The sequence below is a fragment of the Microcebus murinus genome, chromosome 8 (genome assembly GCF_040939455.1).
Source record: "Microcebus murinus isolate Inina chromosome 8, M.murinus_Inina_mat1.0, whole genome shotgun sequence".
Classification (NCBI taxonomy): Eukaryota; Metazoa; Chordata; class Mammalia; order Primates; family Cheirogaleidae; genus Microcebus; species Microcebus murinus.
This window is the reverse complement of record NC_134111.1, coordinates 29,452,034-29,478,378: the sequence shown is the minus strand read 5'-3', so window position 1 is coordinate 29,478,378 and position 26,345 is coordinate 29,452,034.

Genomic DNA, 26,345 nt, shown 5'->3' with positions numbered 1-26,345 from the left:
CTGCCCTAAGGATGTTCACTACATAGTGGGAGAGATGACTATTTAAATAATTATAAGACGGTGAGATATGTATTCATAGAGATAGATACAAAGGGAAATCAAGGCACTTCTGCTCTGGCTACATAGAAGACTGGATATTCTAAGGGCTTTCTTGCTGTAATTCAATCAGATACTGGCTAACAGAGAGATAAACAGATAAAAATTATGAAAAATGTTAAGGAAAATGGAGGGTAGATAAGTAAATTTAACATGATTCTAGTTAGACTTCCAGAGGGAAGATCAGAGAGAATGAAGGAGACGAAATGCTTGAAGAGATAATGGTTGAGAAGTTCTAGAACTGATCAAAGATATAAATACCAAGACACAGGAAGCATAATGAAAAACAAACAGGATAAAGAAATAAATATATCTGTACCTAGAGACATTGTAGCGAAACTATAAAATATCAAAGAAAAAGACTTTTAAAATCAACCAGAGAGAAAAGACAACTCTTCAAAAGAATGGCAGTTAGGCTGATGGCAGACTTTCAAAACTGAAAATCTGGTGAACTGTGGGCTAATATTTACTCACAGCTGAGAGAAAATAGTTGCCAACCTAAAATTCTGTACTTAGCCAAACTATCTTAAAATTGTGTATCAATAATAAAAGGAAATAAAAATATTTTTCCACTAAAAAATTTACTAAAGTTTATCATGGACACTTTCACTAATGTAACTATATGGGTGCACACATGAGCACACACACATAAAAACCCAGATGAAAGGCTTGAGATTCAAAAATGAATAATTGTGGAGAATAATGAGTAAACATGTACCAAAAAAGTCTCACAAATTAATGATAACGACAATAATAACTGATTTGTAGGGTAAAAAGACATTTTACTTTTGAAATACTGTACAACAGTAATATGTGGGTTGGGAGTAAATAACTGTATTTAAATGAGTTTAAAGTCATGTATTGTTCAGAGAAAGGGTTACAATATTGATTAATTTCAGACTTTTTTGTTGTATACATAATAAAATTCCAAAAGTAGCTAACAAAATAATATGATTAGAGTACATAATTTTTAAACCAGTGATGGGGAAAAATATGAGAAGGAAATTTAAACAAAACAACCCCCTAATAATAATAGCAATAATAAAGGCAAGAGCAACTCAGGCTTAGAATGAGGGGAGCTAAGCAGGTGAGACCTGGGGAGATTTCACAGAATAGACAGTGTTTAAGCTGAATTTTGAAACAGAAGGAGATGGGGCTGTGGAAAGTGCATTTTATGTAGAAAATACAAAAAGAGCTGGAGTATGGAAAAATAAGACTACATGGGATTTGGGGGACTGCAATAATTTTAGTGTGGCTGGAATTGTGTTTCGGTAGCCTAATCTGGAAAACTAGGTAGGGGCTAGATCATAAAGCAAGAGCCTCTATCATTCTATGCTTCGGAGCTGAAAATTATCCTTTGGGCTTCTGAGGAAGCCCCTGCAAGAACTCAGGCTATTGTCACCTCTCACTTGGATTGAAACAACGGCAGTGGGGCTAGAGAAAAGGACGGTTATTTGTCAAATGTTATGGAGGTGAAATCAATGGGACTAAGTGATGTGTGGGTGAGAGGGAGAAGAAAATGATCAGAGAAAAAAGCTTCATAGCTTGGGAGATTGCATGTGGTTGTGCCTTTTATTGAGAGAGGTGCTATAGTAGATCTCAGTTTGAGGAGAAAGATAGTGTAATTATTTTTAAGAGATTAGATTATGTGGGCCCATAAGGAGATGCCTGGTGGAAAATACAGGTATATTTAAAATTTAAAATGAAAAAAAGATGGTTCTTTGCTTGGAATGTTGCTTCTACAGAGATCTACACTTAAGGGCAATGACTCTAGTAAATATTAGCGAAATCAAGCTTTTAATGCCCAAATATTCCTAAAGGGGAGCATCACCTTGAAAAACAATTGTTTGATTACAAATAGGCCTCAGAGGGCTTTCTCCAAATTTGTTTTACATGTGCCTATGAATGCCTTCTAGCGATGTGCATTGCATGAATGTGTTTTACATGTCGGCTGAAAGGTGAGCTCTATTCTATTTCCTCACATTTTCTTGTCTAAGCTTTCACACCAGGCTGTATTCATTGTACTATGCTCTTTGCATGCCTATATTTTATTCTTGTTAAAGGGGGAAGAAATAGATACATACAGGTCTTTTGAAATCATAGGAAATTCAGAAATTTCTTGAGTTTGTTTTGGAAGGCAAAAAAATTGGCAACCACACACACCACATAAACACACACGCGCGCGCACACACACACACATGCACACATGCGCACATCTTGTGCCTTCTGTTCTAACGATGTATCTTGCCCAGCTCCATCCCACTGCCAGCAGCCTGGGACTTAGTAAGCTGGTAAGTGGAGTCAAGGACATTGTCTTTCAGGCAAATCTGCAACTTGGCTTCCTCAGATCTGTTTTATTTTTATTTTTTAATCTTTTGCCTACCCTACCAGGTTATTGTAAGGATCAAAGGATATAATGCTTGCAAAAGTTCCTTTTTTTTTTTTTTTTAATTTTAAGCCTGTACAAATATGAGAAGGTAAAGAAACGTAGAGAACGATTCATTTCCATTCCCGCTACAGAAATGTACCTGTTTGTGATTTTCTCCGTGCAAAGGATGTTTAGTCATAAGCGGGGTTGTGGGAAGACTTTTGATCGTGCATAATTTCTCAGGCACACACTGCTTAAAGATACATTTATCTTTCTCTGACCTAATCCCTCTGTGTATTTCAATTCAACTGAAGTTTCTCACAGGCTTGTACTGTTTTCACTCATTTTTACCATCACACTTTTTGTGCTGGATCCCACAGAGTACAATAATGTATCAGATAATTCTGGGGCAAAAAAAAAAAAGCCATGGGAATCTGCTTCGGGGAGAATTGTTTTCCACGAATGTGCTCTAATACCATTTCCCCAAGTGCGTTTATCTTATTGTTGATGTACTTTCACAGTTTATTTGGATCAGCTCTCTATCAAATTGCTTTGTGAAATCCCAGCACTCTATGACTGTGACAGTCCATACCATGCAATCTCCAGCTGATATTTGTGGGGAAGCCACCAAGTGGCCAGGAGCAGGTGGCCATGGGCTCCCTCATGAAAGTGCCTGGCCAAACTAGGGTCAGAAAATCTCACCCAGGAGCTGCCCACGCCTGGAGTCTGGCTGCCTACCCAGAAGGCATGGTGGCATGGGCTGGTTGACTTTTAGCTCCAGTGACTTTGGGAAGTAAACTGAATGAGATATACAGGTGCTAATAAATAGGTGGTGATACCTATAGATCCAACTTAATAGAGCAGGGCATATTTTAAATTGTAAAAATAAATTCACAATGACAAATAGCTCATTTTTAATGTACACCTATGGATGTCCTTGTTGATATATCTCATACTTGTGTTCCTTCTCAATTAGATAATGATACAGATGCCATCAACACTTGAACCTCACCCCATGGCCTAAGGAAATATCCATTCTGGGGTCTAGAGAAGAGATTTTACTGTGCTTTATCCTAAGTCAAAGCAATTATTGTAAGAAAGCAGACAGATTCAATGGCTTTGAACTTACATGAGAAATTGTGTGTTTAGGTACAAATATCATTGGGCCTTAGTTTTTATACAAAAAAGAGAAATATACTGAATGTTATATGGGACAAGATATATTCTTTTTTATGCATTTACAGTGATCAGAAAATTGACACATGATATGTTCATATAGTTGTATATGTGAAAATTACATTAATTCACATTTAATTTTTTAAAGTGAGTATGGATGCAGAGAGAAAGGAACACTCATACCCTGCTGATGGGACTGCAAACTAGTGCAACCTCCGTGGAAAGCAATATGGAGATATCTTAAAGTGATACAAGTAGATTTACCATTTGATCCAGCAATCCCATTACTGGGCATCTACCCAAAAGAACAAAAGACACTCTATAAAAAAGACATCTGCCCTCGAATGTTTATAACAGCACAATTCACAATTGCAAAGCTGTGGAAACAACCCAAGTGCCCATCAATTCATGAGTGGATTAATAAAATGTGGTATGTGTATACCATAGAGTACTATTCAGCTATAAGAAACAATGGTGATATAGCACCTCCTGTATTTCCCTGGTTAGAGCTGGAACCCATTCTACTAAGTGAAGTATCCCAAGAATGGAAAAATAAGCACCGCATGTACTCACCAGCAAATTGCTATTAACGGATCAACACCTAAGTGGACATATAGGAATAACATTTATTGGGTGTTGGTCAGATGGGAAGGGGGAAGAGGGGATGGGTGGATACATACATAATAAGTGCAATGAGCACCATCTGGGGGATGGTCACGCTTGAAGCTCTAACTCGAGGGGGGAGGGAGGGCAAGGGCAATATACGTAACCTTAGCATTTGTACCCCCATAATATGCTGAAATAAAAAAAATAAATAAAGTGAGTGAGATGATTTTGGGACTCCATTCCTATGAGTCAGAGAATAATTCTGATGGGCTCAACATATGCAGAAATTTGAAAATTAATTTAGCTTATAAAATTACATTTCTTTAAAATAGGAATAGCTCAGAGGGGAAAAAAAAGTCAGTGGTGGAAACACCCTTCAGTATGTTTAGCTTATTAAAATGTTCCTAAATGACTCGAAATGTGGTTCTTATATATGATAAATATTTTCTATACTGCAGCTATATGTTGACAAATGAACAACATGTACTGTTGGTGAAGAGGCTGTAAGTGTCAAATACTAATTACCATGATTATGATTTGAACTTGTCAGACCTAACATCTTGAAATGTTGAGGAGGATTTGCAGAAGGATGGGAGCAGAGCATTTCACAAATTCTTTTTTATTTAGTTATTATTAAACTATTGAGAATATACAAGTAATGTACACCATAAAATCTGGTGGTGTGGTGTAATTACACCCTTTTTAAAGACCATCAACATAATACCACGTTGTATTTCATTATACAGAAAATACTAGTCCATGCTGTTCTTCCTCTGCACTTGCCCTGAGAATTTTTACATGGCCTTTTTTTTTTTTTAGAGTTCTTGCATGTTTTAACATAAAGAGAAATGTAACATGTCAGGTAAGAAGATTGTGATTGCCTTTCCTTCTGCTCACATGAAACTGGTTTATCATTAGGAAATTTCTGGGAAGGTAAATACTCACCAGCACAGAGGAAAAGATTGAGAAATCTTTCCAGGTTTGAGGTAATTTAATTAGGCTTTCCTTAATCTTTAAACAGAAGGGAATTACCTCATTTTTCTAGGCTTTCCCCCTTCTGATCAATTGCCTACCTTAATTTGCATATTCTTCCTAACACTTAGAGCCCGATTTTATTCTTCAGCTCAAAAGTCCTTGACCCATGTTGTCCTCCATAAAATCTTTCTGGAAAACTTTCTGCACTGTAGAATCCTTGCTCCTTAATTGTGTTGACTCTCAGGTGGCTGCTGACACTCCTAAATATTTTGTGGCACATTCATTTGCACATTTGTATATCCTGTGCCACAATGCATATTTCCTGAGCACAAGGACTGGGACTGTCATTTCTGCATCCCCAGGACAGAGCACAGAGTCTGGGCTAAAGTAGCTTCTTAACAAATATTTTGTGACTGCATAAAACAGCATCCTTTCATTGCATTAAAGACCCTTCAAAAATCTGGCTCCCTCTTTTTTCCCATCCTCTTCTCCTTCCCCTCATGCTCAGCTCCCAGATGGCAGCCACTCAGGATAATTTTCTGTTCCTTGAACATGCTGAGCACTTCTAGGCATTCAAGTTCATGCCCTGTGCCCATGCTGGTCTCCAGGTCTCTTCTTGTTGAAATCTCATTTATCTGTTTCAGCCTAATTTAAATACTCATGTGTATGTCTGAACATAAGTACGTGTGAGAAAACTCTGACCCTCCTCTAACCCCAGATAGAATTCATTTCGTCTTCTGTGTGTTACCCTATAATGTGTTCAATCCCAGTTGGTTGTCATTGTAGCTAGCTGTGCATATCTTGATTTCCCTTACCGGCTGATGAGTTCCTTGAAGACAGGAACTGTATCGATATGGTCATTCATTCAAAATATGTATTGGACATTTTCTGTAATACATGCCAGGAATTGTGTTAAGTTCTGGGCACAAAGTGGCAATGAAAAATAAAAATCCCTGTGCTTGAAGAGCAAACATTCCAGTCAAGGAAGAAAGACAATAAAATATAAACAAATAACACAAAACATGTCTGATGGTGATAAGTAACCTGATTAGACATAAAGCAAGAAAAAAGGAGATACATACTGATCACAAAAACTCTCTTTGAGGAGGTGACCTTTGTGTAGAGATCTGAGGGAAGGGAGGAGCATGTTCGTGGAATAGTATTTTACACAGAAGTCTAACTACTGCCAAGAGCCCAAAGCAGTAGTGAGCTTGCAGTGAGTGAGGAAGAACAAGGAGGCCAGCGTGAGTGGGGCAGAATGAGCTGGTAGAAAGCAGGAGTGGAGGGCAGAGCTCTAGGAGGAGTCCAGGTCAAGGAAGGCCTTATATGTCCCGGCACACACTTGGGATTTTTACCCCAATGACATGGGGAGACTTTGGTGGGTTGTAGGTGGAGAAGTGACATGCTCAGACTTATGCTTTCAAGGCAAGACCCTGGTTGTGTGTATATTGAATTGCCAGTAGTGGAGGTGGGTATGGAACTAATGAGATCAGTTAGGATGGTAGTGCAACTGTTCGAGCAAGAGATGGTGGTGGTGTGGACCAAGTTAGTGGAAGCATTGAGGTGGTTGGAGTTTGGGACATATACAATGCACTAACACATTTACTGAAGGATTTATTGAGAAAAAGAGGGGGGGAGGTTGAAGATGAATCCAAGCATTTGGGGCTGAGAAAATGGCAGAATAGATATGCCAATTACTGAAATAAAGGAAGACTTCAGGATGGGTAGTCTGGGATGAGAAAATCAAATGATCTATTTGGGATGAGTAAGCTTGAGATACTTATTGGATGTCTAATTGAAGATGTCAAGTATGTAAGTTTACATTTAAATCAAGAGCTCAGGGCTAAAGATAAAATTTTGGGAATTGTTATCCTGTGAATATACAATACTGAAAACTCTGAAACGAAGTTAATAAAAACAGAAACAAACCTCTAGGACTGAATGAACACCAGACTGAGTTACATGTACATTGCAAAGAGATTTTAAGGACTGGACACTTCACAGCTTAGAGATAAAAGAGATGAAGGAAACCAGTTGGGGAGACTGAGCTGGAGCACCTCATGAGGGGTGATTGCTCAGTAAAGATTCCCTGATTGATTGGTTATTTCTAGTGTAGGAAGAATTCCTCTCATTTCGCTTTGGGTGGTCTTGTAACTAGGGAGCAGTAGAAGGGAAGGGAGTGCTTCTATCATCAGACCCTAAAGACAGAGTTTTGTGTGTAGATGTCAACCAGGAAATACACTTCAGTCTTGCCAGATGCATTTTCCCTGGATTTCCACTCCATCCTTCAGGCAAAGAAGTAATCCGCTTCTCCCTTTGTGCATACCTTTACTGAGAGGGTACAGTTTTGTGGCTTATCACCTTTTCAAGGTTGTTCTTGACATACATTTTAATTGGATTTCACCTCTATTGGGAACATGCCATGATTTGGTCAGGGGGCAATTCTACAATGGCATGGTGAGTTCTGGGGCTACCTCTGGACACTGAGGTCTTTTTAGTGCAGAAGCCCCAGTATGTCACCTCCGTCTCATTACCTAGGTCATGGCACGGTCTTTAGCAAATCCTTCACTCGCTCTGGGTTTCCACACTGGGGTGTGTTACTGCCTAGTATTCCAAACTGCAGATGTTTCTGAGGATGTAAGTGAAGTCTGACTCATTGTGAACCTGAGAACTCGCCCTAGTCACTAGAGCAGATGGAATGTGAACAAAGGTCAAAATAGATTCCTCAGTAGTAAGTTTGCTGAGATTGTAATAGGTACTTAACTGCTTCTGTTCCCTCCCCCACAACAAACTATGAAAACAACCAATGTGGTTGTGAGCATGTTTAAAGAAACATCTCACTCCATGCCCAATGACATTTCTTAGCCTCAAAGTATAGGGTGCTGTCTTGCTAAAATAATGGTCAATTAAGACTGGCAACAACATGAAAACCCGATAGAGGAAAATGGAACTTCATTTCTCAGAAAGCTATGAACATATTGCTTTAACAGAAATTGACAGAGAAAAAATATATAAAAGAGGATAATCTACATAAAAAATGTGGTGCCTTTGGAGTATATTTTATGATTTTCTATGATTTGCTTGTCTTCTTGGATATGTATTATCTTCTGTAATAACAAACTTTATTAACTTATCCTTAGCACCTAGCCAAAGTTGAGTCATATCAAGAAATTTGTTGTCAGTAATTCATAAAGTACTCAACCAATGGATAGGTATAATTGTGCAGAAAATACTTGTAGTAGTTAATAATAATAAAAACGGAGAAGACTATACGGTGCTTTTTCTATCCATCCAACTACACATTTATACACATGTATTAGTATATATACACATATACATGTAGGCTGGAGATATATACATATATGTATGTATGTATGTGTATAGATTAAGCATAATAGATGCATATATATCTCTCCAGCCTATATGTATGTATGTGTATATATACACATATGTATATATGCCATATATATGTATATCCAGTCTACAGTAGGTGTTTTCAGCTAACTCTGTTATGGAAGTCATTGGAAATGGATTAAGAAAATACTTTACCAACCTCATACTGGCAATGTCATAAATGACCTTTAAAAAGTGGAAAATGGTTGCCTGCAGTCTAAGATTTAGAAAGGTCAACAGGCAATTTAAAATTAAAAACCTAGTATATTTTTTACAACTTATCCAGGGAGAAAAACTGTTTTTACTCTTTGCTATGTAAGCTTCCATTGGATTCTGTTAGGCACAATGGAGTAGTATTTTTAGTAATAATAGATCAAAGTAAAATCAAAATAATTGGGAAAAACTTTAACAATGATGAACACTTACATAGCACATTTAATTAATGTCATTTATTCATCATTACAACCCACGAGGCAGCCACTTTTATACTTTCATTGCAAAAAACTAAATGGAGGCTTAGAGAGGGTAAAGAATGTAATACAGTTATTAAAAATATTCAGTAGAGCTGAGACTTGAACTCAGATTGGACAACAAAGCCGTATTTTTCCATCTATGTTATACTATGTTCCAAAGAATTAACAATGACTATTTCCTTGTATTTATTACAGAGAACATTTTTTAAAAGTTTGAAATGTAAGTGCATGCTCTCATGCGTCTATTTTTTCTTTCCTTTAGAAGCCAAACTAAAAAGATCACTAGAAGATGACACAATGTTGTATCTTGAAAAAACCAATTTATAACTCTTTGAAAACTGAATATATGAGAAAAAGAACAGAATATGGGAATGGTATAAGTTTATTTCATTGAGCTGTCTAATTCTGAGGAGTTACAAGGTTATTGTTCACGAAGTCTTTAAGACAATACATATCCCAACACAAGTTATGATGTTACACATCAGAGTTGCAAAGTTGGAATAAAAATAAAGGCAGAATTGAAGAAAACAAGAAAGGAAAGAAGAACAAAAACAATTATCTGGAGGCTATAATGGAAATGTTACTTAAAGAGGCAGCATGTGTCTGCAAGGTGGTTTTTAGTATTGTAATGTGCCTGGAAGCTGACTACAATGAAGATGATGAAATAGTAAGTTAACTCTTGCAAAGCTCCAGTTGGCCATAAATTTGTCTTGGAAATGATGCAGTGAAAATCTTCTCAGATATTTATTTATTTATTTATTTATTTTTTTGAGACAGAGTCTCGCTTTGTTGTCCAGGCTAGAGTGAGTGCCGTGGCGTCAGCCTAGCTCACAGCAACCTCAAACTCCTGGGCTCCAGCGATCCTTCTGCCTCAGCCTCCCGAGTAGCTGGGACTACAGGCATGCGCCACCATGCCCGGCTAATTTTATATATATATATCAGTTGGCCAATTAATTTCTTTCTATTTATAGTAGAGACGGGGTCTCGCTCTTGCTCAGGCTGGTTTTGAACTCCTGACCTTGAGCAATCCGCCCGCCTCGGCCTCCCAAGAGCTAGGATTACAGGCATGAGCCACCGCACCTGGCCTTCAGATATTTATTTAGCAGAAGAATTTTAGATGGAGAAGATCCCAGAGGGAGAGAATGGGCAGGTACGGGTTTAAAGAAGGCATAGAACAACAAAAATAGGCCCTTATAAGAAACTTGCATTATGAAGTATGAATGTGTGTGTGTGTGTGTGTGTGTGTGTGTGTGTGTGTGTGGTGGTGGTGGTGGTGGTGGTGGTGATGGTGGGAATTATCAGACCACATTGCTGCCTGCTTCTAGCCCACACTCACGGGGATGGACTCTGGATCTTCAGGCCACGCCTTTGGCTACAGCAGCCAGACTCTCTTTTCCTCCCCAAAGTTCACTGGTGGTTGTAACATTTCAGTGTATGGTACAGTTTTTACAAAGTCAAGTTCTCCTTTACGTATGCACACTGAGTATTCGATAAAAATTGTTCAACCAGAGCACATTTTTCTTATTAAAAATAATAAGTATTAAGATTATTTTTGCATGAATATGAGACGTTTCATGCCAAAAGGAGATTATTCCTGCTCAATAAGCATTATTATTAATAATGATGTGCTAGCTGAAGGACAAAGCAGAAATTTTGTAAGGAAGAAACTGTTCTAGATATTCTTACATCCTTTTTTAATGATGTTTATCATCTCTGATTAAAATATTAAAAAGTATGAAGAATAAAGTGAAAAATGGCCCATAATTCCAGTTTCCAGAGATAATGACTATTAATATTTTGGCTTATTTCCTTTTATGGGTGTGAATATGTGTGTATATTAACCAGGTCTATACTACATGTATAGTTTTATATCCCACTTTCTCATCTAGTAATATATGGATTTTCCAGGCATCCAATGCTATTTGAAAACATAACCAATTTTTAAAGTATTTTTTGCATACATATTTTGCTTAAATATATCTATACCTAGATATATACATTTTTATTTGTTTGCCTTATACTATAAATAAAGCTATGATAATTTTTCATACACAAATCTTAGTGCATCAAAAAAAGTGGATATTTTGGTCCGTTTTTTGAATCTTGTGGAAATGCTTCTGGTGCCTTATTCAACTTATTCTGTAGAATACGAATACATTAGTGAATAGATGTTCCACTAATTAAAAAATTACTGTTGTGAGATAAGTGCAAAACATTGAGTTCAACAAAAGGTATAGAGATTTCTATAGAACTTCTTAGAGCCTTTAATGTGTAAATATGTGCTGTGAATTACTGTTAATAAAAAGGAGATCAAGTGTGCAGTATACCATTTTCCCAAAGATCACAGAGCTATTATTCTGTGGAATTTCGGTGTAGAAAGCATTAAATATGGTCTTTCTTTTGGTTCAGAGTAGTTATACCAGTTATATTAGTTGGGGTAACACAAGGATATACTGCAATAACAATACACTCTGAATCTTTATGGTTTAACACAGCAAAGGTTTACCCCTTGTTTATGTCATATTATGTGATAGGTTATAGGAGTATAACCTATCTGTTTCTCTCCCTAGATAGTGTCCCAGGGACTCAGGCTACTTCAAATTCTAACTCTATCAGCTCTAGTTTTGTTTTTGTTTTTGTTTTTTCCAGCCACTTGAATGAGGTTGAATATGGAGCACATAACTGTTCTTAACTTCCTCCTTCCATGTTTAATTGGTGACAATTAGTCATATGCCTAGACCACTTATATTCATGGGACTGGGAAAGATTAAGGAACATTTGATTGTTTGATGGGTAATAACAATCTCTGCCAAACTGTTTTTTAAAAAAATAAGTAATACATGTTGGATTTTGTTGAATGCCTATTTGGACACTGCTGGGATGATAATTTTTTTAGCCTGTAATGTTATGATATTGCTTAATATTAATAAATACCCTAATATCAAACTTTTTATAGTTATCAAATAAATCCTATGCTAAGATGAAAAAGAATTACCTTAATGTTCTTTTGAATTAGATTTGATAGGAATCTTACCTAGGGTTTTATATCTATATTCATGAATGAGATTGTTTTACAATTTTCCTATTCAATGCTTTTTGTTAGTTAATGTTATCAGGGCTTTATTATGGAAAGTTTTACATATATACATTTGTAAATTAAGCTTTTTATTTTGAGATAATTGTACATTTACATGCAGTGAATCCATGCACTCATCATTCAGTTTCTCTAATGTTAACATCTTGCAAAACTGTACACCAATACAAAAACCAGCATGTTGGCATTGGTCAATACAAAAACCAGCATGTTGGCATTGGTCAGTTAAGATAAAAAACATTTCCATTACCACAAGGATGGCTCATGCTGCACTTTTATGGCCACACCCATGTCCCTCCTGCACCTACTCCTTACTCCTTTTTATTTTTATTTATTTATTTTTTTGAGACAGAGTCTCACTCTGTTGCCCAGGCTAGAGTGCTGTGGTGTCAGCCTAGCTCACAGCAACCTCAAACTCCTGGGTTCAAGCAATCCTACTGCCTCAGCCTCCCGAGTAGCTGGGATCACAGTCATGCGCCACCATGCCCAGCTACCCAGCTAACTTTTCATATATATATATATATATATATATATATATATATTTTTTTTTTTTTTTTAAGTTGTCCAGCTAATTTTTTTCTATTTTTTTAGTAGAGATGGGATCTGGCTCTTGCTCAGGCTGGTGTGAACTCCTGAGCTCAAACGATCCACCCTCCTCCGCCTCCCAGAGTGCTAGGATTACTCTTCCACTGAATGGCTTTTGCCCCTTTGTCAAGATTCAGGTAGATATATTCGTGTTGATCTTTTTCTGGTTTCTCTCTTCTATCCCATTGATCTATATGATGACTACTCCACCAGTACCCTACAATCCTAACTGCTGTGCCTAAAAAAATAATGTCTTGAAATTGTGTAGATTTAAATCCTCCCACATTATTATTCTTTTGAAAAATTGTTTAAACTATTCCAGTTCCTTTGCCTTTCCATATAATTTTTTGAATAATCTTATCTATAGCTAAAAAAAAACTTGTCAGTATTTTGATAGAAATTATATCATATAAATATAAATCAGATATATCAAGTTTATATCTGTATATAAACCTGTGGAAAATTAATATCTTTACTATGTAAAATCTTCCTATTCATAAATACAGGGTATCTCTCCATTTCTTAAAATTGTTGATTTTTTTCATCAGCATTGTATAGTTTTTGGCATAGGAGTCCTGTGCATGTTCTATTATAATTACACTTCAGTGTTTCATTTCGGGGGAGGTGATTGTAATTGGCACTATATTTTTTAATTTTAGTGTGCATGTGTGTTCATGGATAGTATATAGGTATAGATTTTTGTATATTTATTTTGTGTATTGCAAATTTGCTAGTCATTTCTTAGTTCTGGGAATTTAAAAAAAAATAAATTTCATGGAATTTTCTTTGAAGAAGATTGTATCATACAAATAGTGACAATTTTATTTTTTCCTCTCCAATCTGTATGCTTTTTTATTTCTTTTCTTGCCTTATTATACTCTACAATTTTCATTGCTACCTTGAATGGGAGTAATGAGAGCAGACATTCTTGCATTATTCTTGATCTTGAGGTAAAACATTCAGTCTTTCACCAAATAATATGATGTTATCTGTAAGTTTTTTTGTAGATTCTTTTTATCAGGAGGAAGATGTTTTCCTCTATTCATATTTTTCTGACAGTTTGTATCATGAAATGGTGTTGAATTTTGTCAAATGCTTTTTCCCCCTGCTGTTGATATAATCCTGTGATTTTTCTTCTTTAGCTTTTGGATATGGTGTCTTAGTCCATTTTGTGCTAGAATATCCAAGACTGGGTAATTTCTTAAGAACATAAATTTATTTCTCACAGTATGGAAACTGGGATGTCCAAGATCAGCATGCTGGTAGGTTTGGTGTCTAGTAAGAGCCCACTCTCTGTAACCAATAGGTGCCTTAAGCTTTGTATCCTTCTGAGGGGAGGAACACTGTATTTCACATGGCAGAAGAGTGGAACAGAGCAAAGTCATTTCCAAAAGCCCTTTTTATAGTGACATTATGCTGTTTATAAGGGCATAGTTTGCATGATCTAAACCCCTCCCAATAGGTCTCCCAACACCTCTCAACACTGTTCCATTGGACATTAAGTTTTGATTAGAGTTTTAAAGGGGACAAAACCATTCAAACCCTAGCATGTGGTGAATTACATTGTTTAATTCTCAAATACTGAATCAACCTTGTATCTCTGGAATAAATCTGTCTGTGGTATATAATTATTTTTATATATTGCTCAATTCTATTTGCTAATACTGTGTTAAGGATTCTTATATCTATATTCATGAAAGCTATTGGTCTGTATTTTTCTCTATTTGTATTATCATTGCCTGGTTTAGATATTAGGGTAATACTATTTAATACAATGTATTGGGAAGTTTTGCTCCTCTTTATTTATTTATTTATTTTCTGGAAGAGATTGTGTAGAATTGGTGTTAATTCTTTTTTAAACCTTTGGTAGAATTCTCCAGTAAAACAATCTGGCCCGGAGATTTCTCTGGGGAAATTTTTAATTCAAATTAATATTCAAAACCTTAAAATTTGTACTCCCATAATATGCTGAAATAAAAAAAAAGATATTTATATGGATGTACAGTTTTATCTATTTCATATTGAATGAATTGTGGTAGGTTGTGTTTTTTAAGGAAGTGGCTCATTTCATCTAAGTTGTTAAATATTGTATGTGGAGTTGTTTGTAATATTTATTTATATTAACTTTTTTATGCCTGTAGGGTCTTTCCCATTTCATTCCTAATATTGGTTATTTGTACCTTCTCTATTTTTTCTTCTTTAGCCTTATTAATGATTTTCCAATTATATTGATATTTTTAAAGAACCAGTTCTTTGTTTCATTAATTGTTGTTTTTGGTGTTTAATTTTATTGACTTTTGATTTTCATTATTGATTCTCCTTTCCTTGCTTTGAGTTTATTTTGCTCTTATTTTTCTAGATTTCTGAGGTGGTAGCTTGCTTGTGTTCTATAAATTTTGACATATTGCATTTTCATTTTAATTCAATTTAATATTTTTTTATTTCTCTTGAGACTTTCTCTTTAACTTATAGATTATTTAGAAGTGTATTGTTTAATTTCCAAGTGTTTAGGAATTTTCTTTTCCTTTCTGTTATTGATTTCTTGTTTGAAGTAGTGAAGACAGAACACACTCTATGCTATTTGAATTCTTTCTTTTAAATTTATTGAGGTTTGTTTTGTAGCTCAGGATATGGTATTTCTTGGTATGTTTTCCATGGACACTTGAAAAGAATGTGTATCCTGCCATTATTGGGTGGATTATGCTATAAATGTTGTCTAGGATTTGTTGGTTTGTGGTGTTGAATTCTACATCCTTGTTGATTTTCTGTCTAGTTCAATCAATTGTGAGAGAGAGGAGTGGATGTCTCCAACTATAATTGTAGATTTGTTTATTTCTGTCTTTAGTTCTATTAGTTTTTGCTTAACATATTTTGCAGTTCTCTTGCTTGTTACATATACGTCTAGTATTGCTATGTCTTCTTGGTGGATTGACTCTTTTATCATTCTCTAATATCACTGAATGGGATTTTCTTTGCTCTAAAGTCTATTACATGCCAATGTCTATCTTCTAATTGGTTATTAGACCATTTACATTTAATGTAATCATTGCTATGTTCAGATTTTAATCTACCATTTTAAAAAAAGTTTGTTCTCTTTGTTTTCTTTTTCTTGCCTTCCTGTGGGTTACTTGAACATACTTTAGAATTTCATTTTGATTTATTCATAGTATTTTTAGTGTATCTTTTTGTATAGGTTTTTTTTATTTTTAGTGGTTGTTGCAAGTATTATATTACATTGTATAATGTATTATGGTCTATTGGTGTTAATCATTTTACTGGTTCAAGTTAAGCATTGAAATCTTACTTCCATTTATGTCATTTTATAATGACAGTTTATAATGATTGTTTAAATCTTTCCTTGACATACATTTAGAATATTATCAGACAGCATTATAATTTTGCTTTAATCATCAAACACTTTAGAAAAATCAAAAAAAGAAGGCAAGTATATTGAATTTATCCATATTTTTGTTTACCAAGCTTTTTCTTTCTATTGTTTCAGGAATCCTACTTTTAAAATTTCTTCTCTGTGTAGAGGATTTTCTTTAGTCATTCTTTTAGGATAGATCTGCTGAAAACAAACTCTTAGTTTCATTTCATTTCACTCAGAATATCTTGAGTTCCCCTTTATTTCTGAATGATATTTTCTCTGGATGGATGTAGTATAATTGGTTGACAAGTTTGGTTTTTTTTTTAGCATTTGAAAAAATATGCTACTCCCTTTTGGCCTTCATGATTTTTAATAAAATATGTGCTATCATTCTCTCTCTCTCTCTCTCTCTCTCTCTCTCTCTCTCTCTTTCTCTCTTTTTCTGTGCAAGTATGTCATTGTTTCTAGTTTACTACTTTTAACATTTTTTTCTTTGTCTTTATTTTCAGAAGTTTGACTGTGATGTGTCTTTGTGTGGGTTTCCTAGTGTTTATCCTGTTTAGGGTTTGCTTAGCTTTTTCAATTTGTGGACTACATATCTTGAAATATTTGGAAATTTTTCAGTTATTATTTCTTTGATGTTGTGAGGTTCTTTAGGTCCAACTCTGGGAGGCATGAGGCATAAAGAAACACTGGGAACTTACCACCATGTTGTTTCTTGGGTTTTGAATGTCCTAATAGTCTGATTTCATCCCTCCACTTTTGAGATCTCTGATGTTTGTTTTATATATAATGCCCAGGGTTTTTAGTTGCATTTAATGGGAGGAATAGGGAACTATATTTCTATTCATCTTCCCAGAAACCATATATGTTTTCTAATTGTATCTCTTGGATATTTTTAGCACATGAAATATCCTATTTCTTAATGCTTTCAATACATTTTCTAAAAAAATTAGTTGGCTGATGTACAAAACAAAACAAAAAGAATTTATTTCTCAAAATGTTAGTAAAAGAGGCCACTATAAAGAAGATGACATTTGAATTACCTTGAAAAACTAAAATTAGTAGGACAAAAACAGGTTAAGTCATTTCAGGTTGAAAGAACAGCAGGGTTTAGTGTGCTAAAGAACATTTTATAAAAATTAAGGTAAGACAAAAATAAAATGAAACCAAGAGTTTAAATTCCCAAATCACTTTACAAATAGAAAAATCTGAAGAATGAAAGCAGAATAGAGTTTTTTTTCCTGACAAAATAGTAGATGAGCCATTTTCAGATGTTTTGTAGTAGGATAATTTTCTGACATAACAATATCTAAAATTGACAAAGAAAGGAGTAAAGAGAGATTCTTTTTGTCCATTTTTCTATTTTTTATCAAGAAGGAAAATTTCTTTCAGAAGCACTATGTCTCAACAGATCTTTATTTGTATTCTACTGGTCAAAATTGGAACAATTGGCCATTTCTCTACCTAAACCTATCACTGACAAAGAGGATGAACTGAATAATATTAGACTATCCTTTTTACAATTTTCATACTGTGTATTCTTTTTTTTATTTTATTTCGGCATATGATGGGGGTACGGATTTTAATACACTGTGTATTCTTCAATAGAAAAATATCTAACTCTTCAATTAGAAAAATGTGATACATTTTGGTAAACTAGTTGATAAATTAAAAAGACATATAAAAATCAGCCATAATCCCAAGACTGATAGATTTCTTTTGCTAACTTCAGATCTACTTTTATTTCCCTTAAATTTATGATATGTTTTCAATAGTTCTGTAAACAAATATGTATTTCACTGATTTATTGCTCACCATTGGTCATTTTACACCACCTTATTGCCATTTTTGAGGTCTTAATTTGGTTAAAATTTTGAGTGGCTGGAGCACTCACAGACACACTCTTAAAGAATCACATGTGGGTGATATGTTTTCTGAGCTCTTGCATGTGTAAAAATGTTTTTGTGTTTCATTCATTTACTTATTGAACATTTATTTATAGCCATTTATTGAACATCTACCATGTGCCTGGCACAATGTTAAATATTAGGATTATAAGAGTGAATATGACAAATATGGGTCATGCCCTCTTGGAGCTTATAATTTACTAAGTAAAATAAATGTTTAAAAAAATAATAAAGAAGATGAAAATAAAAATTAGAGATAAAAAGAGTGATATATTGGTGTGTAAGGCAGAGGGTACAACCTAGCATCCTAGTCTGGGGGTCAGAGAAAACTTTTACTTTAAAATAAATTCATTAGACTGAGACCTGAAATTTTAGTAGAAGCACAGAGTAGGAGGAAGAATATTCTGAGTAAAGGAAATTCCACGAATGAGATATTGAGGTATGAACACATTCAAGAGGCTGGAAAGAAGACCAGTACACCTACAACATTGAGTATGATGAGGAATGGGACATATAAATTTTATGGAGGGTGGGTAAAATATCAATTGTAGATGGCTATGTGAATTCTTGATTTGTTACTTTGTTCAAAGGGCAATGGAAATCTTTGATGAATTTTAATATGAGGATATGATTAATTATACATTTTAAATAAATTACTCTGGATATTAAATTTGCTTTAAAAAGTCTATATAAATTGTTCCTTTGTCTTCTGCACTTTAATTTACAAAGTAGAAGTTTGAGGTTAACTTTAATTTTGTTCCTTTGAGTGTAGAATACATTTTTTTCTAAATATTCATGAGAAATTTCTTCTTATTTTGGATTTTTTTTTCTGTCTGTACATTCCCAATTTTTGTTTGTTTGGTTTTTTTTTAATTTCAGAATGTTACAGGAGTACAAATATCTTGGTTACATGAATTCCTTTTGTACAATTTGAGTCAAAGTTATAAGTGTGCCCATCAGCCAGGTAGTGTACATTGCACCCTTTAGGTGTGATTTTACCCATTCTCTCCTTCCTCCTCCCACCTCCTTGATTTCCATTGAGTTTTACTACTGTATGTGCACATGAGTGTTGATACATCAGTTCCGACTTAATAGTGAATATTCGTGGTGTTTGTTTTTCCATTCTTGTGATCCTTCACTTAGAAGAATGGTCTCCAGCTCCATCCAGGTTAATACAAGAGGTATCAGTTAACCATATTTTTATGGCTGAGTAGAACTCCATGGTATACCTATGCCACAATTTATTAATCTACTCATTTATTCATGGGCACTTGGCTTGATTTCACATCAGGGGTCCTCAAACTTTTTAAACAGGGGGCCAGTTCACTGTCCCTCAGACTGCTGGAGGGTTGGACTATAGTTTAAAAGAAACTATGAACAAATTCCTATGCACACTGCACATATCTTATTTTGAAGTAAAAAAACAAACGGGCAAAAACACCCACATGTGGCCCGTGGGCCATAGTTTGAAGACGCCTGTTCCACATCTTTGCAATTGTGAATTGTGCCACTATAAACATTCGAGTGCAAATGTCTGTTTTATAAAATGTCTTTTCTTCATTTGGTAAATACCCAGTGGTAGGATTGCTAGGCTGGATCAAATAGTAGTCCCACTTTTACTTCTTCTCTCTATCTTCTTTCTCAGCTTTGCAGTTTTTCTAGGTTGGGTCCCCAGACATCTCTGTTGTCTCTCCCTGTGAGCCATACCAGAGCTGCAACTGCTCTCCACTTTCCTCAGTCCAATATTCTACATTCCAGCTGTGATCGACCTAACAAGTCATGTCTCTAGTCAGCCATCTTGGCTTCCTCCTCCCATGATAAATTTCTTAATTCTTGAAAAACATTTTCCAAGGGTTTTTTTGGGTATAGATATTTATTTTTATACTTAGATTTTCCTGGAACATAGTGAACTATTTACATACATGTATTTAGGGCATTTTTTAAAGTCTGAAATATTTTCTTTAGTTATATCTTTACTTATTGCTTCAATATCATCCTTTCTGTTTTCTTCCTTGGGAACATCTATGATTCTGAGACTGAATTTCTATTTTTCTGTTTCCTATACCTACCATAACTTTCACTTTACACACACACACACACACACACACACACACACACACCCCACCAACATATTCATCATGTACTTGCATATATAACATATATTTATATGTATACATATTTTTACAGAAATACACATATAGATACATATACATGTATGTAAAAACACAGCCTCATTTGTGTGGAGGGGGGACAAAGAGAAAGAGAGAGAATGAGAGAGAGAGAAAGGGAAATTTAGAAAATTATCATCTTTTTCTCTGTCTCCTTAGGGATTTTCATAAAAATTTAGGGGAGATTTTGTCACACATATGAGTCAATTTAATCTGAAACTGCCATTTTGCTTTTGGAAATTGCTACCTGAAATCTACAGTAAAGATACAACCCATGCTGGAAAGGGGAAGGTGGTGCATAGAGAGTCTTAGAATTTGTTTAGTCATGTTGAGAACATTCCAAGGGATAGCCAGAGCAAGTGAAGAAACAGGGTGTGCCTTTGTCATCTGCTGAATTAAGTTCCCATCCCATTTTATTCCAAAGAAAGAACTGACCTCATGAAGTTATGAAGTTATCAATTAGTCTCTGTTTAGAACATCACTAAACCGTTGTAGTCCTTCAGCATTCTACTGTGTTAAAAACCCAGATCAAACAAACAAAATACAAACATAACCTCTAGAAGAACAATTTCTGTAAATCTTTTTAGGAACTCCTTTTGGCAGAAAGAAAGCTCTTCTAAAAGTCTTACCCAACTTAACAGACTCCTTTAGAATCCTATTTCCCTTTTCTCTCTCTAGGAAAAAGAATAATCTTTTTGAAAAATGTCCAAATTTCTTGCTGGAGATAAGCTTTCTCAATTGATTTTGAATCTCTTATGTACCAGGTATATTTATACATTAAAATTTTTCTGACTAAGCAGATCTCCCAACTCCAATCTCCTTTAATATGATTCTTTTTTGTGTGTATAGATATTATGTAAATACTCTTTAACATGAAGAGATTATTACTATCTGTAAAATTTTGCTTTTAACCCTTGGTATATAATTTTTTTCTGTGTGCTATGCTAGTATGGGAGGAGTTTAGTGTCCTAGGGAAGCACTTGGACTATAGAGTCAAAGGTCTGGGTTAGGATTGTGATTCCATCCCTTGCCAGCTAGATAACCTTGAGCAAGTGGCAACATTTCTGTGCTTCAGGTTTCATATCTGAAAAAAAGAAAGACTCCTTCATCTAAAGACCTAATGTAAGAATATAAAAGGACACCTCAAACATGTTGTGTTTTATACACATATACACATATATATATATATATAACAACAAATAATGTTATGTATATTTATGTTGTTATGTATATTTGTTGTTTTATATATATATATATATATATATTTGTTGATTGTTATTTTTAGTGTAATCATCAATAGAATTCTGTCCTTTTAAGTTGACATGACAATGTTTCCTGCAGAAAAGAATTAAGTTCTTGATAACTCATCAAGATAAATCATCTCAGGAATAAAATTTAAAACTTCCTAAGTTATAATGATAATTATAATATTAAAAAAGACCAACTACATCATTACTTTAAAAATGTTTGTTAGATTTTTTTGAACCCATTTTATTTCTAAATATCCTTTATAAATCTTACATACAGTTAGAAATGTGTTTTGAGTGGTCATCACCAAGGAAGATGACTAACTTCTTGTAGAAATTTAACTCTTGGTACCCTGGGAAATTAATCTTCCTCTTCAATTAATTATATTCTCAGGGATATTTGGGTTTTTCTGTTTTGTTTTATTTTCCCAGTAAATGGCTTCTTAAGCTATTATTATCCCCTCCAGTGCCCATTGATTCAGAGAAAATACCATCAAATGGAATTTATTGCTCTAATTTTGAAACGAATCTTGTGGCTGTTTTTATTGTAATTCAAGGCACTGTTTAATCCCTTTGCTTAGAAGCTATTGGAGTGAAAATGTTCATGTTGCACATTTACTTTTTGACAATGATATATGGGAAGATTATTCTGCAAAAAACAGAAAATATGATACTTGCTGGAAAAAATTCAATGGCACAACCAGCTGAAATAAACAACACCCTATCCCACGTGCTAACAAAGTGGGGATTCCTTTCCAAAGCTTTGTACTATGCAAAGGATACTTTTCTGGTGTGCAGAGAAGTTGTCTCTGGGACCGTCACACTTGGAATTCCAGCAGATTACCCTATCATCAAGTCATCAGTATGCTGCTATTTGAATAAACACAGCTGTTGTTTTCCAAGAAATATGGCTAGGAGCAGCAAGGAAAAAAAGGGCAATTAGTGTTATTGAAATGGAGGGGTACTCAGGATGGCATATATATATTTATGAGAATTTTCGTTTCCGAATAGTCTATTTGCCATGCTGTGACTTAACAGTGGGGGAGTAATGATCCCCTCTCCAAATCCTTGGTACTTTACTGCATTTTGCTATTTGCCTAATATTAATTGTGACTAATTTTCATAATTAAATAAATATATATTTTAATTCATATGACCTTGTGCTACCTTCTACCCAAAAACAAGCTTAAAATTTTGATGGCATCATGTTTCAAAGACACATAAATAAGGATAGATGAGTAGGATAACCTATTTTTAAAATTCTACTGATGATTTTCATTAATTTTCTTGTCTGTGGAGTACCTGGAGGGCAAAAATGTCATTTCCCAGAGCTGGGATTAAGGCTTGCTTTTAGGGGGTCAAGGAGAACCTCAGCATGGTGTCGTGTAAGGAGTGGTGGGCCAGAGAGATTAGACCATCAACCAGCCATGTGGCCACAGACATCAGGTTCTTTCTCCTGGATCTCAGCTTCTTTATATGTAAACCGTTGAGATTGTATGATGTGATCTTTAATGTCTTTTCGAATTCCATGATGCTTTTAATTTAGGCCTTTGTTAGTCAGTTCTGACAGTGCTGAATAACACATTTTTTGCAGAAACCCACTCGAACTGGTGGTTGTCATCTTTATAAATAAATATATAAGTTTTCTAGCTGTTTTTGTGCTTTTAGTCTAAGTGAAGACAAACAATGGGATGAGTTGTTAAGATGCACTTAGTGCTTCGTTCACCTAAAACAGTTTGTTTTGAATTTGCATCGGTTTAATTAAGTCTTTTGTCCAAGGTTAAGAACTCTGGTTCAGGAGTATTGGTTTGCCAGGTGGGAGGGAGAAGAAGGGGAAGATTAGAGAAAGGACATCAAGGTTCTGTTGTTTCTTGAGTAAGACTACCAGGAAAAAGCAAATGAAGTTAGAGAGGCAATCTCTTTTATTTAGAAGGTCACTGCTGTTTGAAAATCTTCTCATTTAAAAACTACAGAAATCACACTGGCATCCACTTGTTTGGTGGCAGTGGCAGCTTTTGCATCATGTCCAATAACCACGATGACCAAGCTATGTATCTTCTACTTTTATTTCCTCTTAAGAGGGAGTTCATCTCAGATTTGAAGGTGAGTCCTCCTATATTTAGTCCAATGAAACCCAAGGGTTTTTAAGACACCTCTCAGACATCACAGCTGTGGGTATGTTGTTTTCCAGTTTTTCTAAGTAGGTGTGAAGAAAAACCTCATTTAAACCACATTCCGAAATCAACACAAGCCTTCAAACAAGAATGATGAAACAGTGTGAGTAATGTTCGGGGTCCACAGGGAGACAAGGATGACGAGGGCATTGGTTCCTCGGAGCAGCAGCCGTCTGAGCAGTGTCTGAGGTCTGACTGGGCGACCTTGGGTCCAGCCACCAAATGCTGTCGCCCCAACCCAGCCCCTCCTCATTAACAGTAGCAACACACAGCAGTTTAGTGCTTTGTAGATTCAGAGCTCTTTTGCATGTATTATCTCATCTCTGATCCATTTTTAGGATGGTGCTAGCCTTACCTCATGCCCCGGCATTTCATCATGTCTTTGGAGACATTGTGACTTAGCTGATAGGTCTGGTTCTTCTCCTCACTCTTTGGGCAACCTTTGGAGCGGCTGAAAGTGATGTTTTGGCCAATAGTTTAACCAAACAACAAAGTTAAACTGAAATAGGAAGTTTCTAGTGGGGTCAGAGAACAAGTTCTCTCATAAGGACAGCCATGTCAGGCAAGCCCTTTCCCACTCGTTTTCCCATTTGATCCTCATGGCAACACCCTACCCCTAAAGAAGGAGTATTTATTACTATCCCCAGTGACAAATGAGGAAACAGACACCTGGGCAGTTTAAATAGCTTAGAGAAGTCACAGGGCCAATGGTGGAGCCTAGTTCTTTGGCCTATTAGGTGAATGTTCTTTCTATCACATCTCGGTATCTCTCTACACACAAGAGAACTTCTTAAGTTTGGACATTTTTCTTATATGCTTCACTTTCCCTCCCAGAATTAACATTAGAGGCTAGTGGAAACCAGCCTCTGAGAAATATTTTATCTCATCGTCTGAATTACTAGGGCTGCATGATTTACATAAGAGCTAAGGCAAAATCTGAGAGGTAGTAGATGTCAAAGGAGAGCTGGGACTAAAGGTGCCAAGTCTTCACTCTGTCACTAGGTCTTTTTTCTATTAAGTGAAGAGAATTCCTGTTTCTTTTGTTTATTGAGTCCCATGCTATTCTCTGAGTCCTAGAGACAGAAGAGTATTAGACACCCTAGGACTGTTTTTGTTATGGTTAATATCTGGGTAGTCAGTATTATGAAACATGCTGTTCGTACTTAAAAGCCATTGCCTACTGCTTTTTTGGTTGTGGGTTTCTTTTAAAAGGAGACTGAATGCTGAAAGCAGTAACATTGGAGAATGAAGAGGTCTGTTAGGTGGTTTTCTAAATTCAGTACCTGGACATGGCAGGTGAGTAATACAAGAGAACAGGTAAGTGGCACATTTAGCAAAGGAGTTTCACCTATGGGCGTAGCATTGTTACTTCTGTTTGCACCTTTGTTTCTTACATTCTTGAAAAAGTCCAGTGTGCCAGGTAGGTCATGGAAATAAGAGTCTAGAAAACAGGAGAATGGAGACAAGAAGATGGGCCTAGTTAGTTTTTTCAAGGTTGGTCTTGGCCACCATCTGAAGTTAATGGAATTGGGCCTGGACAGAAATCAAGATCCCATCCAGGAGGCCCATGGTCTTAACTCGAGGCATCTGCACATTAGCCTAAGGGGAGAAGACCTTTTCCAGTCCTCACTGGCAGGGCAACTGACCTTGTTCATATACTTCAATGTTGTTCCAGGAACAGGCATCAGTGACTTTGGCTACAAGGTCTAGGTAAGCCATAGATGAACTTTGGTGGTGACATCATTACTGGTATTTGAGTCAACTGTTAGTGGCATTTATTATTCCCAACAAAAATGCTTCCTTTTGTCCTTCATATGTTTTCAAGTTTTCCTTTCCATGTTTCTTTTCTCCTCTTCAATTGTTATAATCATTAACATTTGAACTGTAGTATCAAAATACAGTATTTTTTCTAAAAAATGCATGAAGCCTTTTGTTATGGAATGGTTCTTTTTCCAATGCAAACAATTACTTTCTAATTGTTTTGTAAGATTGTATTTTATTGCATATATTTTTAAAGCAGGCAGCTCCTGCAAAATAATCACCTTATTTACCATTTTTAAAATCAGGCAGCAAGTCTATAGGCCAATTCCAATTAAATAAAAGAAGTTCAATAACAGAAATAGGGTAAAGAAAATGGGGAATATATCTTCCATGAAGCAAAATTGTTTTGAAACAGAGCATTTTATGTGGCCTCCCTTAGATATTACTGACTTTTTAAAGAGATGGTACCACGCCTTGATTTTACTATTCATCCAAAAGTTTAAATCCAAGGTTGTTTTTACAATGATGCCTCTATTTCAAAGTGTTCTTTTTAGCAGCTGAGAGCACCCAAACAGAGAGGTGAACATTTAAAGCACAGAGCATATAATGACACTGCACTAATACGAAGCAATTGTTCTGCATTAGACTCCAGAGAGTTGAATTATACAAGTCATATCTAAGAGTAAGATGAGCTCCATATTAAGCATGTTTCACCATCTCTGAAATAAAGCAGAAAACTTACAAATGCACCTCAACGATCTTCCTGAAAAAGCATTGTTACTGGTCCTCAGCAACAGAGCACTCTGTTCTCTCTTGAATGTACCTGGTTATTAATTCTCAAGCTGTTGAAAGGAGGCCTTAAATTGGAACCTATGCCACAATGCCCTTTGTGTAGTGTGACTCTCAAAGACCCCTGCCTCCCACACTCTGGCAAAGACTCACTTACCTT